At 35.5% G+C, this 19,889-nt stretch overlaps 1 protein-coding gene and 1 pseudogene across 2 annotated transcripts in view; both read left to right on the top strand.

Moving 5' to 3' along the window:
* Window positions 1-19,889, top strand: part of Atf6 (activating transcription factor 6) — a 187,343-nt gene that overhangs the window by 99,830 nt on the left and 67,624 nt on the right. The window lies entirely within an intron of this gene.
* Window positions 8,558-15,047, top strand: LOC141413880 (transportin-3 pseudogene; annotated as a pseudogene).

Here is a 19,889-nt window from a genome sequence, read left to right as displayed (position 1 = left end):
TTTTCTTATAATTGATTTGGTGTTATTTCTTGTTTTTATTTTAGCAGCTTAAAACAACACCCAGCCTGGTGCTGATGACTAACATCTGTAATCCTAGCTACTTGGGAGGTGTTAATTCTTGTTTTTATTTTAGCAGCTTAAAACAACACCAGCCTGGTGCCTCATGTCTGTAATCCTAGCTACTTGGGAGGTAGAAATCACGAGGATTGCAGTTAAGCCAGCCATGGCAAATAGTTCGAGAGACCCTATCTCCAAAATACTTAGCACAAAACAGCTGGTGGAGTGGTTTACATGATAGAGCACCTTCCTAGTAAGCATGAAACCCAGTACCACAAACAGCAATGACAAACAACAACATCCATTTATTATCTCACAATTTCTGTGGGCCAGGAGCCCAGGCATAGCTTTTCTGGGTCTTCTGCTTTAGGGTCTTATCTAGAAGTTGCAATCACAGTCTTAATGAGGTATGCAATATCATTTCAAGATATGCAAGAGGAAGGATCCCCTTGTAAACTCACATGATTGTAGGTAGAATCCCTGTGGAATGTTGGACTGAAGGTCTCAGTTTTTTGCTATTAGTTGGAGATTACCCTTAATACCAGTCACCCTCTCCATAGGGTAGCTTACAAGTTGGCAAACTGCTTCATTAAAGCCAGCAAGGAAGAGTTTATATCTGCCAGTTTGTTATAATCACAAAGGATAGAGATGAACAGCCAGATTAAAGAGATGCATAGGGCAAAGTATGTGGGAAGGGGCATGGAGCTTCCATGTCATCTCTGTTCACACCATCCTCCAGGAAGCTTTGAGAGTTCTGTATGTATTCCAGATACAAGTCCCTTATCAAATACATTATTTGGAAATATTTACTCGCAATCTGTTGCTGGTCTTTTAATCCCCTTATCAGTGTTTTTCAAAGAGCAGAAATTTTTAATTTTGGTGAAGTATAACTTATCAGATTTTTCTTTTATAGATTACACTTTTGTTGTCCTAAGTAACCCTGTATAACTCCAGGTCACCAAGATTTTCTCTTTTCTTCTAAACTTTTATAGTTTTATGTTTTGCATTTATGTGTATGATCCATTTTGAGTTAATTTTTTATATGGTACAAGATGTGAATCAAACTTCACTTTTTGCCTATGGATATCCAGTATCTTATGATATTCAGTGCTGTTTTTTCATTCATTATCTTTTAAAGAAAGAATTAAAGCAAAGCCAAGTTTAAAAGTTTATACCAGGCTGTCAGTTTTCTTTGTGTTATCCTTGACTTTTGTAAGTTTATAAATTTTACTGGAACTTCATAAATTGGTATCTTGTGATTGAACTTCAACCTCAAATTTCCAGCCTTTCCGTTTAATCAGTGATATGTTATTTATACATTCTTTGGAAACATAACATATACTGTAGATAATTATAGCAAAAGTGTAATGGGTAGCAGAAGATACTGCCAAATCAACATTCTGAAGACCGGGTGAAATAAACACATGTGTCCCTGTGTAGACCCCAGTGCTAGGAAATATACAGTAAAGAAAGTGAAAGAGGGACTAAAAATAAGGTTTTTATAGATGCTGCCTGCTACTTCTTATCTAATCTATTAGTAGTTTGTTTTCCTTAATTTACTAAAAAAAATCTTCATAGTCAGATTCTAGTATGAATCTTTAAAATATATTATGTATATGTACACATGTACATAATCTAGGCATTGACTTAAAGAGTAGAAAAATAGCAAGAGTATAGTTTGTTCTGTAGCATTGTGCAATGTTGTTTAGAAATTTAAAAAATTGTTTTTCCATTCAGCTGTGAATCATTACTTTTTAATTCAGTGAGAAAATAACTTTTTCAGGGCTGATGCAACACTTTTTTTGTTTGCAATCATATAGCATGGACTTTGGAGTCAGAAATAAAACTGGGTTTTAACCATCATTGTTCTTTTGCTTACAAGTTGAAAGACTCTAGGGAAATACTGCTCAGAGCCTCATTGTCCTTATCTCTAATATAATAATAAGTTGTATATAGTTACCTCTACCTGGGTTGTTGAGGTTACATGAAATAATCAGGTAGTGGCACAGTTCTTAACACATAGTAGGTATGCAATACATGTTTATTTCTCTGGTCATCAGGGGAATTGATATTTGACCCATTGGACTACTATATGAAGAGCCCATAAATGGGTAAGACAAGGCAGGAGAGTGTATTTTCATTAGGTTTAGCAAAACCATCCATGATTTATCTTTTCCACTCCATAGAAAGATTTATTTTTATGCTATTATTTCCTTTTCATTCACCGACAGACTGAAAATTAGCATGAAAGAGTATTAAAGCTGCAATATTTTTATAGCATGGCATTTATTACATTAGTATCCATTATCTAACTGAATATATGAATGTCTGATTTAGATAATTTAGACCTATCTGTTTTCTGTTTTTGCAGGAAAGAAAATCAGAAATTTGAAAAGAACAGCTTTTTCCAAACAGAAAGATAGTTTCAATCTTCTTCAGTAGTCTATAACTTCTCCTGATAGTCTATAGAAAAAGTGATTTTGGAGGCTTAAAAAATATTTCTTATATTGATTCTGTGCTCATTTCACATGATGTCTACAGAAACTAGATTACATAAAACTGCATAATGATAGACACAGGTTTTCAGCTGTTTTTAGAATTTATTAAATTGACTCCATGACATTCATTTGGATGCATTTAGTGACATCAGCTGATATTAAAAAGAAACTGTGTCTTTAATCTGACTTTTTCATATTGATGTTAGATAGGAACCACATGACTAATGTGTCACGTGTAGCACACCAGTCTTTATTGTTTTCTTAGACATGTTAAGAACATACACACATAAACCATATATTGGTTTTAAAAGATGCATCAGCATAAGTTTATTAATTGTTGGTAGATATAACTGCACAAAGTTATGATTCTGTTTCTCATTTCAGGTCAAGCCTGTACCCTATTACCTTGACATCTTTCTATATGAATACACAGGTTATTAAGAAGATAAAACATTAATAAGATAATTGAGTTCAGATTATAAAAAGTTCAAGTCTATTCTGATGAAACAACTTCACTTAGGCATAAGACTTTGGGGTCTGATTTTTAATTATAAAGTTTAATTTTTAGTAAAATATATGAGTATGTATGATATTCTTTCAAACTGAAAGAACTGTGGTCAGCCAGATTTCTGTGTTTATGGTTTCTGGTCATTTGAAAGCGTTTATCTTCTTAGGATTATTTTAGGCTAAGGAGGATATAGTATTAGCTAAAATCTTTATTAGAATCAAAAAAATCCAAAGTAAAAATTTTTTTGTTGTTATTTTACTTCAGTTTTGGCAGTTGAACTGGTTTTAAATATAAAATGAGGAAGGTTTTTTCCTATCTACTATAATGTGAATATTTTGAAACAAGCATCTCTATTTTAAGAACATGAATGGTAGTACAAAATACCAAAGTTAGTGGTACCATTTTAAAAACTAGGGGTACTTTTTATTTTTTTTTGTTGTTGTTCTTTGAAAGAAAACTGTGAGATATTTTCAGAGTATGAAAGGTTTCTATCCTCTAACCTTTTAAGAATTTATTTTATTATTCAAAAAACTTCAGTCATACCAAAGTTGTGATTATCTTTTTGAATAATTGCCTTACATTATATATTTTTAAAAAGCTCTTCCAACTGCAGTTATACTCAAAGAATTATTATTTAATCAGATATCAATTTTACTGTCATTCATCCAACAAGATATTTACTGAATAGCCGTTATGTTCCCAGCTGTTCTCTTGACAAAGAATACAGCAATGGACAAAAAACAGACCTTGTTCTTCAAGAGCTTACATTCTAGAAACAGACACTAAACAAATATACAAATAAGTATGCAATAAAATGTCAGTTTCTGATAAGTGTCATGAAGGAAAATCAGAGTAAGAGGACAGAGAATAAATTTTAATTTATGTTTCAGCTTGAGACATAAATCCTTTGGCTTGTCTTTTTAAATTTATTTTTGACTGTTTTTGTTTGTGGTGAAAAATTTTAAAAGAATTAAGAATTCATTGTAAATAGTTTTTATACTAATCTAAAAATCTAGCTCCAACTAGTGGATTTAGCATTTATAAATGGAGGTGCTTATAAAAGAATAAAATCTTTGGTGAATCACTACATACTTTTAGCAGTAAAGTCTGCAACTCATGAAATTTGTAATTCTGAAGTGATTTCAGCATGTACCAGCCCCTGGGAAGCCTGTTGATACAGCATGGAGTTATAATTATTTAGCTGTAGAGGTTTTATGCTTAGACATTTCTCTTACATCTTCCTGTCTTAGTTGAAATCTTGTGTTTTTGCCAAGTAAAACAAATCTCATACAAATAAGAAGCTATAAATAAACTGTAGGAAATGAGTCAGAGCCAGTATCACCCTTATTCCTGTGTGTACCTCTGAGGTACTCCCCAATTTGTTCATTTTGCACAAACTTGTGAAGTATTGCATAGCTACTGTTCTACAGACCAACTGCAGTTATTCAAGTAAGGGCTATTTTTCATAACTAAGTAATATTGTAGCTAGTAGAATTTTAGCATACCACCAGAGTTAAGTAGAAAGTGAAACTGCATCCTGTTGATGATAGAATGTATTTCCTATTTCTGTAAAAAGTACTAAAGTGTTCAGTTAGGAAGACTACTGCTAGATCTCTAAAGTGAGATTTTACATGATGTAGTATAACTCAGTAATTTTTCAGGGGAAAGAACAAAAAGATAAGTTGCTTGACAGTCCTATCTCTTCTGCTAGCCAGGTCCTGTCTGATAAAATTTTATTCTGTTTTGTATCATTATTATTCAGTCAGCAAATTTTCATTGAACACTTGCTCTTGCTAGTGTGATACCATAGAATATATAAAAAGAAGCTAAAAATTTTTATTCTCATGGAATTATAATAGTGGAGAACACCGAATTGTAAATCCAAAATTATAGCATTGTGACAGGAACTATAAAAAAAGATATAAAATGCATAATACCCTGTGATTCTATATAAACCACTATTATTTATGAAACATTTACTGACCTAGCTGTTTTATATAAGTTATTTCATTTAATCATTTCAACAGCTTTATAAGGAAGTTATCATTACACTACATACCTTATTCTATGAGCACTAACTTCAAGGAAGAAGGAGGTGCTATCCGGGAAGGCTTTTAGAAAACAGTTCTTGAGTTGATTATAGAAGGATGGTGAGGGTAAAGAGTGGGAGGAAGAGGAGACCTACATGTGTAAATGTGGAGGACTTGAGAAAACTGTGTTAGAATATAGAATACGTTCTGGGGATGAAACATGGCAGGATCACGAAGGGACTTGGGTGCTGTGCTTAAGGAATTTGGTTTATACCCTATAAAAGACAGACTTGTATTTCAGGAAGAAACTGTAATTGTTCACACAAAGCATTTAAAAGAGGATTTTTACTTTTAAAGGAAAGTTTGGTTTTGTTTTTTTTTTTTTTTTTTTGTATACTAGTGATTGAATTCAGCACCTCACACATGCTAGGCAACAGGCAAATGCTCTACCATTTGAGCCACACACACTCCTTTTTTTGAGATGGGGAGTTGCTTATTTTACCAGGACTGGCTTCAAATTTGAGATCCTCCTGCCTCACCTCGAGAGTAGCTGGGATTATACGAAAGAACCACCATACCTGGCTAGGAATTCCTTTTTAAGGAAAGAGTTCTCCAACATTAACTTACATGTATTAAACACATATACAATAAATATAAATGCAAATTCTAGAAATACCTTATACTTCTATTTTTGCAACCTTAAAACTAAAAGAATTGTTTAAGTGATATTTTATAAAAAACATTATTATTTTTTGGTTAATTAGAAGCAATTTCATTAATTAAAAATAATCTTAATACAGTTAAATTATTTTATAAATTGTAAGTAAAGTTATAAAGGTAAAATTCAAGTCATTGTTAATATATATAATGGCTCATATTTTTCTGAAATAGTCCTTGTAAGTGAAGGTGATACTATTTTAGTGAAGGAAGTGAAAACATTTCCATACTACTGAGATTTCTATGATGACTTAATTCTCCCTCCTGTTTTGCCTATTTGAACCACTAATTAAAAAAAAACACCTTTGCTCCATCTGATTAACAGTAAGAAGAAGGGGAAAAAATGATAATCATATCTAAATCCTCCTTTCTCTCTAATCAATTAAGTGGTACTTATTATCACCAAGTCAGAAAAAATAGAATTGCTGCTCATGAGTTGCATGGCAATTATAATGAGCCAGATGTACTTACATTAAATATATATGGAAAAATATTTTTATCATCAAAATCTGAAATGCATACCCAAGACAGGAAACTGATGAACTCCAATTTGAGAAGTACAGGATTCATTGTTCATTTAGTACAAGGATTTTGTAAACAAGGAAGCCATCATTGTCTTGAGTGGAGAGTCATCAACCAAAGCTCTTACAAAGTCAAGGATCTAGGACCCAGAGATCAGTAAGTTTAAATCAATAATCTTAAGTACATTCATTATTTTCAAACTGTGCTTATTATGTAATTTTTAAGGTAAAATAATTTTAACTTGAATACGTGGCTACTGTCAGAAGGGTTTCTGCTCCAAAATACTTTTTAGACAAGGAAGCCAGTAAATTTTCTGTTTACTTTACCTATGCCCTCTGTGATCTGCCATGTAAGTACTGATTGTCTCAGAAATTCAAGTCAGTTTTTAAAATTTACTTATATTTAATTCTCGTGAAATTAACTATCACCGCTAATAACAAGGTAGTAAATTAGAAAATTATGTCTTGTTAGGTTGTATATAATTCACAGTTCCCAAGGGTAAAGGGAGAGTTTGAAATGCACATATAGAGACATCCAGTAATAGTTAACATTTAGTAAACAATTACTATGTTCAAGGTATTACTATGCTAAATTATTTATACGTAATAACTATTAATCCTCAAAGTGACTTTTACATGATAACCATTTTTATAATGGTCATTTTATAAATGAGGAAAATGAAATAGAGAAGTTATAAATACTTAGCCAGGTTCACACAGCTGGTAGGTAGCAAAGCCAGGATTTAAACAGGCAGGCTAACTTCATAGCCTCAACCACAGAACTCTATTGCCAGTTCTCTTCATTTAAAGGCATTTATGTACACATTAGATTTGGAGACTGAGTTCTGGAGAATTCAAATGATAAATTACATTTAACTAAAAGACCCTTCAGCAAGTATCTCTACTTTGTTTCTCTACTCGTACTTAATGCAGTCTAGGAGAAACAAGAAAGGGAGGGAGGGAGAAGGAAGGGAAGGAGAGAAGAAAGGAGGAAAGGAGGAAGGAAGGAACATATTTGTCAGTTGTAGAAATTGACTCTGGAGTGGTTCTTAGTAACTACATTGTAAAACTAAGAATTTTATGATACTCACCAAAAGGTATTCATATATAGTAAATGAACCCATTGGGCCAGATAACTTAAGATCCAGTGCAACCCAGAAATGAATACCACCTACAGAGTCTTAAGGTTACCTAAATTTATGCCCATTAATTATATTTCTCCTAACTTTTATATACAGAAATGAGTGAAAAGAATGTATTTTGAAGGATTAAATCCCAATCCATATCTCAAGCTTACATTTCTGTTATAGTTAAAACAATAGTTGTTTAGAATAGTTCTGTAAATGGAATTCACACATAAGACACAGAATCCTTTCTTTATATAGCGCATAGTTTCAGAGGATATATTAAGGACAAATCAATCCATAAACCTGTAGGTCTTCCTAAAAGAAGTGGTATGTCTGTTATTGGCACTGGTACTTGATGAACCCTGGTAGAGAAAGAAGAAACTGACCTAAATATGACCATATTCTACACAACTCTCCCTGTTAGCACTCAGTTTTAATTTGATGAGTCAAATCCAGGCGTGAAACTATATTTTATCATTAAAAAGAAAGAAAGAAAAAGAAAACAATTGCTGGTTGGTGGAGGAAGAAAAATATACTGGAGAAAAATACTGGAGATGTCATTTTTCTGTCAACCATTATTGTTAACAAGAACAGGAAGTATATTTATGAATAAATAGAAATAATAAATAAAACTAAATAAATAAAACTCTTACATCATAGAAAAAAGAATAGCTGAGTCTCTTAAGGATTTTATATTCTGTTATCAGATATCTAAGGAAAATAATTCCCTATAAGTGGCTACATGAATCAGTTGTAATTTAAGTAGAAACTGTCCCACCTCTTTAAGAGCAACTAGGTACTAGAGAAAAGGTTAAATCAAAAAGAATTAACCTAGAAGGTAACACCCACGCACAGGAAATCAATGTGAGTCAATGCCCTGTATAGCTATCCTTATCTCAACCAGCAAAAACCCTTGTTCCTTCCTATTATTGCTTATACTCTCTCTACAACAAAATTAGAAATAAGGGCAAAATAGTTTCTGCTGGGTATTGGGGGGGGGGAGAGGGAGGGGGCAGAGTGGGTGGTAAGGGAGGGAGTGGGGGCAGGGGGGAGAAATGAACCAAGCCTTGTATGCACATATGAATAATAAAAGAAAAATGAAATAAAAAAAAAGAAAGTAAAATGACCATTTGTTAGCCCTTATATATCAATCAGGATGCTTGGGGCATAAAAGAGAATTTCCATAATAATTCCATTGTAATCTAACCAAAGTTATGAAGAAAATCAATATAAGAGAAATTTTTGATCATGTTTCAAGATTTGATTTTCCCTTTCTGTTTGCTAGTCTTATCTAAATTCCCCAAGTTTGAATGTAAACGTGTCTAAAAACGTATGTGCAATATATCTAATTCACTTCTTGGGGGGGAAGTGAAATGTAAGGATAAACAGAAATTATTTCCCCAAGCAAAGAGAGTTACATAGTATTGAATTCTACCTTTTCTTGTCTCTTCATATACAGATTATCACCAACTACTGTTAATTTTTTCAAGCTCTCTTGATGCTTCTCTTCAGCCTCCTCACTATTACTTTAAACAAAGCTAACTTTCTCATTTGGATTATAGCAATATTCCTTCTTCCTTTAGACTCTTTAAATCTGCTTCCACCCTTCATACATTCCATCTGTGTGTATATTTTCCCTGCCTAAATTCCTTGATTGGCTTTTATTAAATCCAGCAAGGTCTTTTTGGGTTTGAACTGAGGGCCTCATGCTTGGTAATCAAGCGCTCTACCACTTGAGCCACTCTGCCAGCCCTGTTTTGTGTTGGGTATTTTTGAGATAAAGTCTAGCAAACTATTTGCTTGAGCTGGCTTCAAAATGTGGTTCTCCTGATCTCTGCTTCCTGGGTAGCTAGGATTACAGGTGTGAGTCAGTGGCATCTGGCTAAATCCAGCTTCTTTAAGCATGGAAAATAGGGGCCAATCTCCATGAGCTGGTTATTATGTCTCTTGCCTCATTTCCTGCCACTTTTGCTTGGGATCCAACTTACCAGGAGTTCCTCAATACCTCATCCACTGTAGTGCTCACTTATCCTCAGTTTCACTTTCCATGGTTTCAGTTACTTGCGATTGATCACTATATGGAAATTTTAAGTGGAAAAACAATTCATAAGTTTTAAGCTATGCACCAGTCTGAAAGCATGATGATATTTCATGCTGTTTTACTCAGGATGTGAGTCATCCCTTTGCTCAGTGTATCCATGCTGCATATTTACCTACTCATTAGTCACTTAATAGCTGTCTAGGTGATTAGATAGACCATTGTAGTGTCACAGTGCTTATGGTCCAATAACCCTTAGTAGCAGCCTTTCATTTACCTTACTTCATCTACCTCATTTCACCAAGTAGGCATTGTATCATCTCGTATCATTACAAGAAGAGTATAGTACAATAAAATATTTTCAGAGATGAAATCACACAATTATTTTACTCTGTGTTATAATTGTTATAGTTTATTTGCTATTAATTTCTTACTGTATCTAATTTACAAATTAAACTATCAAAGTTATGAATATATAGGAAAAAAACCATAGTTTATGGTTTGGTATTGTCTGCTGTTTCAGGCATCCACTGGGTGTCTTGGAATTTCTCTCCTGAGGATAAATGGGTACTACAGTACAAGCACATACATTGTGCCAGATGCATTGGAACTACATTAAGATAATGTAACTGAGGTAATAGCTACATATGAAACTAATTGCACATACATATAATATCTTTAAAATAATCTTTTTGAAGTAAATTTTAATCATTTTAGTATAAAAGCCAAAGTCATGGGGATGTTGCATATACTAAAAGGAAAGTAGTTCATGAGAAGGAGAAGGAATATAAATAATGAAATTTTAGAAGGTTACAGAATTTGTCTTTATAATTCTAAAAGCTTTCAGGGAAAAAGTAGCTTTTCACTTTTTATTTTGAAGTAATTTCAAACTTACAGAAAAATAACATTAATACTGATTGTCTATGCGTTCTTTAGTCAGATTAATCATTTTTAGCATTTATCCTCATTCCTCCCTTTCTCCCTCTCTCTCTCTCCACATATTCACACACTCACACACACTCACACACACACACACACACACACACACACACATTTTATTTCTCCGAACCATTTGAAGATAGGTTAGATACAACATCTCACTTTATTCTTAAACAGTAGTGTATATCTCTGAAAAACAAAAATACTCACTGTGGAACCAATATGTAGTTAACCAATTCAGGAAATTTGATCTTGATACTTTAGCATCCATATTCACATTCTGTTAATTGGACATGATGGGGAGATATGCTTCTGAATGCAAGTCAACAGGTGAAGAAGCAAGAACAGATGTCTCAGAAGTTCAGCAATTGCATATCCTCAGATTCCACTGTGCTCTTAGAGCACTTGGCAGTGACATTTATACACACCAATCTGTGGAAAAAAGGCAGACTCATCCATGCCAAAAAGTCAAACTGGAAATATGGCCAGTTTTATCTGAGACTGTAAAGAAGCACTGGGCTGATAATCAGATCGTAGAGTGTTGTTGCAGGTGCCTGCGCTTTGCTGTTGGCCATGTTAGGCAAAGGATCTGAGCCCCACTGCAGCCACTAGTTAGAAAGACGGTGAACGTATGCCAGGTACAGCAGCATTCCTGACTCATAAGGCACATGGAATTATAGCATGGAAGAAGGCTTGTTGTCAGGAACTCTTAGACATGCTCCAGGCATTGCACATCAGCTCTGGGAGCAGCAGAATGGTCTCCAGAATCACCCTGAGCTAGCCACCAGGTTTATTCAGCCTACCCTCTCACCTTAACTAAGAAACCAAGTAGTCATCCTAATCTAACAGTGGGGCATTGCCTCTACTATCCTGTACCACTCAAATGCCAATTGTACTATCATTAGGTTCCCATGAGACATCATCCATATAAGGGTAGCCAATTATCATAAAGAAGATTTGGGGTTTTTTTCATCTATTTAAATGTTTTTATTTAAAAAACACTATAGACCTTCATGGCACAACTTCTTCCCAGCACAGTTATGTTTTAGTTATACCAATTACATTACAATTACAACCAATAATTCAGGGGTGAGGGACTTTTCTGACTTTAAACTTAAGGGCAGGAACACTTTAAACAAAGTTAAAAAATACTTTTAAAACTGCCAGAATAACTGCGAACACAGCTGTTTTGTATTGGCTTCAATCTCCTGCATGTAAGCAATGCAGACACAGTGCGGAGAAGTAGTGTCCCAATACAAGCAATACAGATGAGGTAATTTACAACAACACAGAAGTTGGTACTCTGTAAACTCTTGCCCACTCCCAACCTACCCACTCAATCAGGTCATATTTAAACTCTCCATGCTTCTGCAGTGACTTTAAATAGCATTTTTAAAAAACTTTTTTATCTTGAAAGGCTCTTGAGTGGCACTTAAGAGTCCTCTGTATTCAAATTCAGCTCTTACCAGGTCTGAGGGGTGTGAGAAGCCCAACTCTCTGCAGCTCTCTGCCTCAGCCTCAGCTGCACACCTAGATTTCCAAGCTAGCAGAGTGGAGTGTGCAGTATTGATTTACCACCCTCCTCCCCACCTCAAAGAAAAAAATTCATCGGTCACAAGTGTCCTGTTCAAATCACAATCCAGTGAAAACCTAATCACAGACTGCACCTCTGGCACATCTGATGCTTTTAGCTTCTGCACAGATTCAACCTAGGTAACTCCCACAGCATTCCAGGGTAGAAAAGGGTCAAGTATAATAAATAGTCACTGTAAATGACCAGAAGGAAGAAAATCACCTACCCAAAATCAGAATAATTTCCCTTCAGCTCTCCCTATGGTTGAAAAATGTTATAAAAAGAGGTGTGAGTTTCCTGTAGAGCTTACCATTATATTCTCTAAAGCCACCCCCTAGATGAAGTTACTGAAGCCAAGAAAGGTTGCAAAGTTAGATAAATTCATTGAATTCAAATCCCCAAATAAGTATGTTTGCCTATGATGCCCAGATGAGAAAGGCTTATGAATCTATGAAGGCAGGAGAATGGGGAACTAAGATACTAGTTAAAATATGTTGGAAGAATTTTTTCCTAGTCCCCACAAGCAGCTACTGTAATGAAATAACAGGAAAACATACAGAACTTACGGTTTTGCTGTTGTGCTTAGAAATTAGGCTTCCTCAGTGAAACACCTGATAAACTTAGGTGGTTGGATTACAGTGGAAAGTCCACTTTATACATACACACAAACACAAGACTGGCATCCTTTTCCATTTCCTGAACTGAGGAGACACAAAATGAATTTTATGGCAAAGGATCCTTAATTCCCAGAGACACTTTGGCTTGTGGTACTTTTTAAAGGCCTCCCTGCCTGCCCAGTGCCATGGGCTGAATGAGGGGTATATAAAAATTTGGGGTCTTGGGAAGCCTCCAAGGTGGTATAGGCCCCTCAGAATTGAATGTGAGACACCCACCCAGTGAAACCTTTACTTACATAGGGAACTTACATCTCACCTTGATAAATAAAACCAAATGTTTATTTACACCAAAGAATTTCAACACTGTATCTTTCACATATGAAGGACAAAGTATTATACATACACACACAGCAGGAGTGTCAAGGCTGTAAAAAAAGAGTTGATACTTTCCCACAATTACAAGTCTACCATTTCCATTTCACTGGAGATAGTGGCTCTGCTTCTGTCTCTCAGATACATTTATAAGACTGAGGAGCAGGTCTTCTGACTGAATGGCATGTGAGGGAAGGTGAACGTAGGAGGAAAAGATAGAAAGCTTAAAATGAAACCCAGTGTGGCCACATCTCCCATTAGCTCTTAGAGTTGCTAGCATAAAACCTATATAGACAGTATTTCTTTTGTAAAAAGTAGTAAGTTATGCCCAGTAATGACTGACTTTAAAATGGCCAAGTCAAAAAGATTTTGCCATGAAGAAGATTTTGAATTATGGAAAGAACAGATTGGACAGGTGATGAAGCAGCTTGGACAGCAGCTTGTACACCAGCTGCTCCACACATGCTGCTTTTGTCTCCCCTCACAGATGTGCCTGAAGTGCTCTGGGGAGATCATGCAGATTGACCGACTAGGTTTTTGTTGATGGTTAGAGAATTCCTTGAAAGGCTTGCCAAAGGTGACAGCCGTGGGAGCTTTCACATTGACATACAACAATTTATAGACTTCTACAACCAAGTCACTTGTGCTCAAGAATGTAAGCAAGTTTGCTAGGCCTGCCAGACTTCAATAGCTCACCCCTACACTGTGCCTGTCACCTAGGAATGCCTTTTTAAATTAGAAGACAGGAAGAAAAAACTCATACTGTGGCCCACAGTCAGAAACTTCCCTGTGGCAGAGGGGCCTGCACTGCCAACAGGGTGCCCCGTTAGGCCCAGGCAGGGAGAGATTCCAGCATTCTGAGGCATCCCAAGGAGTTCCTGTTTGGGGTGTTGGAGAAAACCAGCATGGTTTAAAAAAGATGGCGATAGCCTGTCCAGTGTGGTGAGAAGGGAACTGGTTTCCTAGTGAGCTTGTTTCTAAAAGGAAAAATAATTTTAAGGCAAATGAAAAAAAAATTGTTAATTCTCCCCCCAAAATGAGGTTTTTATTGTTTTTTGGTGCTGAGGATTGAACCCAGGACCTTTTCCATGTGCTCTACTACTGAGTCATACTCCTAGTCCCAAAAAGATGAGTTTTAAGAAGAGTCACATAACAATTTTTGTAATTTAAACACTACAGGTGATGAAATGACTGGAAATATGTGTTATTATTTTGTTGGAATTTCATACAGTTTATCCTCATACACAATCCTCTTTAGGTGTAATTTTTATTTGATTTTCCTGTGGGGAGATTATGAGAACAACCCATCAGGTAGAATGTGGAAAGATTGGCTAAGAAGAAAGGACTGCCATTTTTAAAAACAGTTTTGTAGATGAATGTTGGCCAAGGTTTCTTTATTATGGTATTATTGACATTGAATGGTGTCAGGGGTTACTTTAAAACTAAAGTTTAAAGGAAAATTAAAGAAAGCCTTTCCTGAAGTTTTACTAAATATTACTTTGCTCACAACTTGAAATGCTTCTTTTACATCATTTTTTTTCCTTTTTTTTTTCCCATTCTTTTTTCAAGGAAAGGAGTTTACAGGGATGTGTTTAGGTCACTGTATATCTTCAGTTTAGAAAACTGAAATAAAATGTGATTATAACATTTTATGATTGCTTAAGTGTGCTCATCTGAAATTTAATTTTCAGAGTAGATGGTTTCTTGTCTCCTCATTTGGACTCAGTCTTGATATGTTTCAACTCTGGTTGTAGGAAAGTATTTGAACTCTTATAAAGAAATGGACTTCTACTTCTTTAGAATTAAGAGAAATCTGTGGTTTCCTTACACAGTCTTCATCATCTCAGCATCTTCCAGTTTCCATTTCATGCACAATTTAGGATTTCTTATGCATATTCATTTTCCTGCTAAATCCTTCACACTTTATATCACATATACTTTTCCCTCCTTTGTTGATTTTCATCTTCCTTCCCCTTTTAAGATATTTCTCATAGGTTCCTGTTAGAATTTGTATGGGTCATTCTTTAAATCTAAAGACTCTAAAAAATAACTTTGATTTGTTTCCTTCTGCCTGCTTTGCTGCCTTGTTGAGTAGAAACATTGTTCATAGTTGTCAAGACTCAACTGTACTGTTGGTGTTTGTACTTTTTTGTTGTGGGAGGCAGGGCTGGGGTTTGAATTCAAGGCCTCTCCTTTGCTAGTCAAATGCTCTACCACTTGAACCATGTCCCTAGCCTTACTGTTGGCATTTTTTTTTTCATTTTTCTTTTATTATTCATATGTGCATACAAGGCTTGGTTCATTTCTCCCCGCTGCCCCCACCCCCTCCCTTACCACCCACTCCACCCCCTCCCGCTCCCCCCCCCTCAATACCCAGCAGAAACTATTTTGCCCTTATCTCTAATTTTGTTGTAGAGAGAGTATAAGCAATAATAGGAAGGAACAAGGGTTTTTGCTGGTTGAGATAAGGATAGCTATACAGGGAGTTGACTCACATTGATTTTCTGTGCGTGGGTGTTACCTTCTAGGTTAATTCTTTTTGATCTAACCTTTTCTCTAGTACCTGTTCCCCTTTTCCTATTGGCCTCAGTTGCTTTAAGGTATCTGCTTTAGTTTCTCTGCGTTAAGGGCAACAAATGCTAGCTAGTTTTTTAGGTGTCTTACCTATCCTCACCCCTCCCTTGTGTGCTCTCGCTTTTATCATGTGCTCAAAGTCCAATCCCCTTGTGTTTGCCCTTGATCTAATGTCCACATATGAGGGAGAACATACGATTTTTGGTTTTTTGAGCCAGTCTAACCTCACTCAGAATGATGTTCTCCAATTCCATCCATTTACCAGCGAATGATAACATTTCGTTCTTCTTCATGGCTGCATAAAATTCCATTGTGTATAGATACCACATTTTCTTAATCCATTCGTCAGTGATGCTGGGGCATCTTGGCTGTTTCCATAACTTGGCTATTGTGAATAGTGCTGCAATAAACATGGATGTGCAGGTGCCTCTGGAGTAACAGTCTTTTGGGTATATCCCCAAGAGTGGTATTGCTGGATCAAATGGTAGATCGATGTCCAGCTTTTTAAGTAGCCTCCAAATTTTTTTCCAGAGTGGTTATACTAGTCTACATTCCCACCAACAGTGTAAGAGGGTTCCTTTTTCCCCGCATCCTCGCCAACACCTGTTGTTGGTGGTGTTGCTGATGATGGCTATTCTAACAGGGGTGAGGTGGAATCTTAGTGTGGTTTTAATTTGCATGTCCTTTATTGCTAGAGATGGTGAGCATTTTTTCATGTGTTTTCTGGCCATTTGAATTTCTTCTTTTGAGAAAGTTCTGTTTAGTTCACATGCCCATTTCTTTATTGGTTCATTAGTTTTGGGAGAATTTAGTTTTTTAAGTTCCCTGTATATTCTGGTTATCAGTCCTTTGTCTGATGTATAATTGGCAAATATTTTCTCCCACTCTGTGGGTGTTCTCTTCAGTTTAGAGACCATTTCTTTTGATGTACAGAAGCTTTTTAGTTTTATGAGGTCCCATTTATCTATGCTATCTCTTAGTTGCTGTGCTGCTGGGGTTTCATTGAGAAAGTTCTTACCTATACCTACTAACTCCAGAGTATTTCCTACTCTTTCTTGTATCAACTTAAGAGTTTGGGGTCTGATATTAAGATCCTTGATCCATTTTGAGTTAATCTTGGTATAGGGTGATATACATGGATCTAGTTTCAGTTTTTTGCAGACTGCTAACCAGTTTTCCCAGCAGTTTTTGTTGAAGAGGCTGCTATTTCTCCATCGTATATTTTTAGCTCCTTTGTCAAAGATAAGTTGCTCATAGTTGTGTGGCTTCATATCTGGATCCTCTATTCTGTTCCACTGGTCTTCATGTCTGTTTTTGTGCCAGTACCATGCTGTTTTTATTGTTATTGCTTTGTAATATAGTTTGAAGTCAGGTATTGTGATACCTCCTGCATTGTTCTTTTGACTGAGTATTGCCTTGGCTATTTGTGGTCTCTTGTGTTTCCATATAAATTTCACAGTAGATTTTTCAATCTCTTTAGTGAATGTCAATGGAATTTTGATGGGAATTGCATTAAACATGTAGATTACTTTGGGGTGTATCGACATTTTTACTATGTTGATTCTACCAATCCATGAGCATGGGAGATCTCTCCACTTTCTATAGTCTTCCTCAATCTCTTTCTTCAGAAGTGTATAGTTTTCCTTGTAGAGGTCTTTCACATCTTTTGTTAGGTTTACACCTAGGTATTTGATTTTGTTTGAGGCTATTGTAAATGGAATCGTTTTCATACATTCTTTTTCCGTTTGCTCATTGTTAGTGTATAGAAATGCTAATGATTTTTCTATGTTGATTTTATATCCTGCTACCTTGCTATAGCTATTGATGATGTCTAGAAGCTTCTGAGTAGAGTTTTTTGGGTCTTTAAGGTATAGGATCATGTTGTCTGCAAATAGGGATATTTTGACAGTTTCTTTACCTATTTGTATTCCTTTTATTCCTTCTTCTTGCCTAATTGCTCTGGCTAGGAATTCCAGTACTGTGTTGAATAGGAGTGGAGATAGTGGGCATCCTTGTCTGGTTCCTGATTTTAGAGGGAATGGTTTTAATTTTTCTCCGTTAAGTATAATGCTGGCTGTAGGTTTGTCATATATAGCTTTTATAATGTTGAGGAACTTTCCTTCTATTCCTAGTTTTCTTAGAGCTTTTATCATGAAATGATGTTGGATCTTATCAAAGGCTTTTTCTGCATCTATTGAGATGATCAAGTGGTTTTTGTCTTTGCTTCTGTTAATGTGGTTTATTACGTTTATTGATTTTCGTATGTTGAACCACCCCTGCATCCCTGGGATGAAGCCTACCTGGTCGTGGTGAATAATCTTTTTGATGTGTTGCTGAATTCAATTTGCCATTATTTTGTTGAGGATTTTTGCATCAATGTTCATTAAGGAGATTGGCCTATAGTTCTCCTTTTTGGAGGTGTCTTTGCCTGGTTTTGGGATAAGTGTAATACTGGCTTCATAAAATGTGTTTGGCAGTTTTCCTTCCCTTTCTATTTCATGGAACAGTTTAAGGAAGGTTGGTATCAGTTCTTCTTTAAAGGTCTGATAGAATTCAGCAGAGAATCCATCAGGTCCTGGACTTTTCTTTTTGGGGAGACTCTTGATTGCTGCTTCAATTTCATTTTGTGTTATAGGTCTATTCAGGTGATTAATTTCCTCTTGGTTCAGTTTTGGATGATCATATGTATCTAGAAATCTGTCCATTTCTTTTAGATTTTCAAATTTATTTGAATATAGGTTCTCAAAGTAGTCTCTGATGATTTCCTGGACTTCCATGGTGTTTGTTGTTATCTCCCCTTTTGCATTCCTAATTCTACTAATTTGGGTTTTTTTCTCTCCTCATTTTAGTCAGGTTTGCCAGGGGTCTATCGATCTTGTTTATTTTTTCAAAGAACCAACTTTTTGTTTCATTAATTCTTTGTATGGTTTTTTTGGTTTCTATTTCGTTGATTTCAGCTCTTATTTTTATTATTTCTCTCCTTCTATTTGTTTTGGGATTTGCTTGTTCTTGTTTTTCTAGGAGTTTGAGATGTATCATTAGGTCATTGATTTGGGATCTTTCAATCTTTTTAATATATGCACTCATGGCTATAAACTTTCCTCTCAAGACTGCCTTAGCTGTGTCCCATAGGTTCCGGTAGGTTGTGTTTTCATTTTCATTGACTTCTAGGAACTTTTAATTTCCTCTTTTATTGCATCGATGATCCATTCTTCATTAAGTAATGAGTTATTTAGTTTCCAGCTGTTTGCATGTTTTTTGTCTTTACTTTTGTTGTTGAGTTCTACTTTTACTGCATTGTGGTTAGATAGTATGCATGGTATTATTTCTATTTTCTTATATTTGCTGAGGCTTGCTTTGTGCCCTAGGATATGATCTATTTTGGAGAAGGTTCCATGGGCTGCTGAGAAGAATGTATATTGTGTAGAGGTTGGATGAAATGTTCTGTAGACATCTACTAGGTCCACTTGATCTATTGCATATTTTAGATCTTGGATTTCTTTATTGAGTTTTTGTTTGGATGACCTATCTATTGATGATAATGGAGTGTTAAAGTCTCCCACAACCACTGTGTTGGCGTTTATATATGCTTTTAGGTCTTTCAGGGTATGTTTGATGAAATTGGGTGCGTTGACATTGGGTGCGTACAGATTGATGATTATTATTTCCTTTTGGTCTATTTCCCCCTTTATTAGTATGGAATGTCCTTCTTTATCTCGTTTGATCAATGTAGGTTTGAAGTCTACTTTGTCAGAGATAAGTATTGCTACTCCTGCTTGTTTTCGGGGGCCATTGGCTTGGTAAATCTTCTTCCAGCCTTTCATCCTAAGCATATGCTTATTTCTGTCGGTGAGATGAGTCTCCTGTAAGCAACAAATTGTTGGATCTTCTTTTTTAATCCATTTTGTCAAACGGTGTCTTTTGATGGGTGAATTAAGTCCATTAACATTAAGTGTTAGTACTGATAGGTATGTGGTGATTCCTGCCATTTAGTTATCTTAGTTGTTTGAAGGTTTGATTGTGTGTACTTAACTTGATGTTACTCTCTACTGTCTTGCTTTTTCTTATCCTGTGATTTGGTGCTGCCTGCCTTTTCATGGTTAAGTTGGGTGTCACTTTCTGTGTGCAGGATCCCTTGCAGAATCTTTTGTAATGGTGGCTTTGTGGTCACATATTGTTTTAGTTTCTGCTTATCATGGAAGACTTTTATTGCTCCATGTATTTTGAATGATAGCTTTGCTGGGTAGAGTATCCTGGGGTTGAAGTTATTTTCATTCAGTGCCCGGAAGATCTCACCCCACGCTCTTCTTGCTTTTAA

This window comes from Castor canadensis, chromosome 11 (assembly GCF_047511655.1).
Source record: "Castor canadensis chromosome 11, mCasCan1.hap1v2, whole genome shotgun sequence".
Taxonomy (NCBI): domain Eukaryota; kingdom Metazoa; phylum Chordata; class Mammalia; order Rodentia; family Castoridae; genus Castor; species Castor canadensis.
This window is presented reverse-complemented; position numbering and strand designations above follow the sequence as displayed.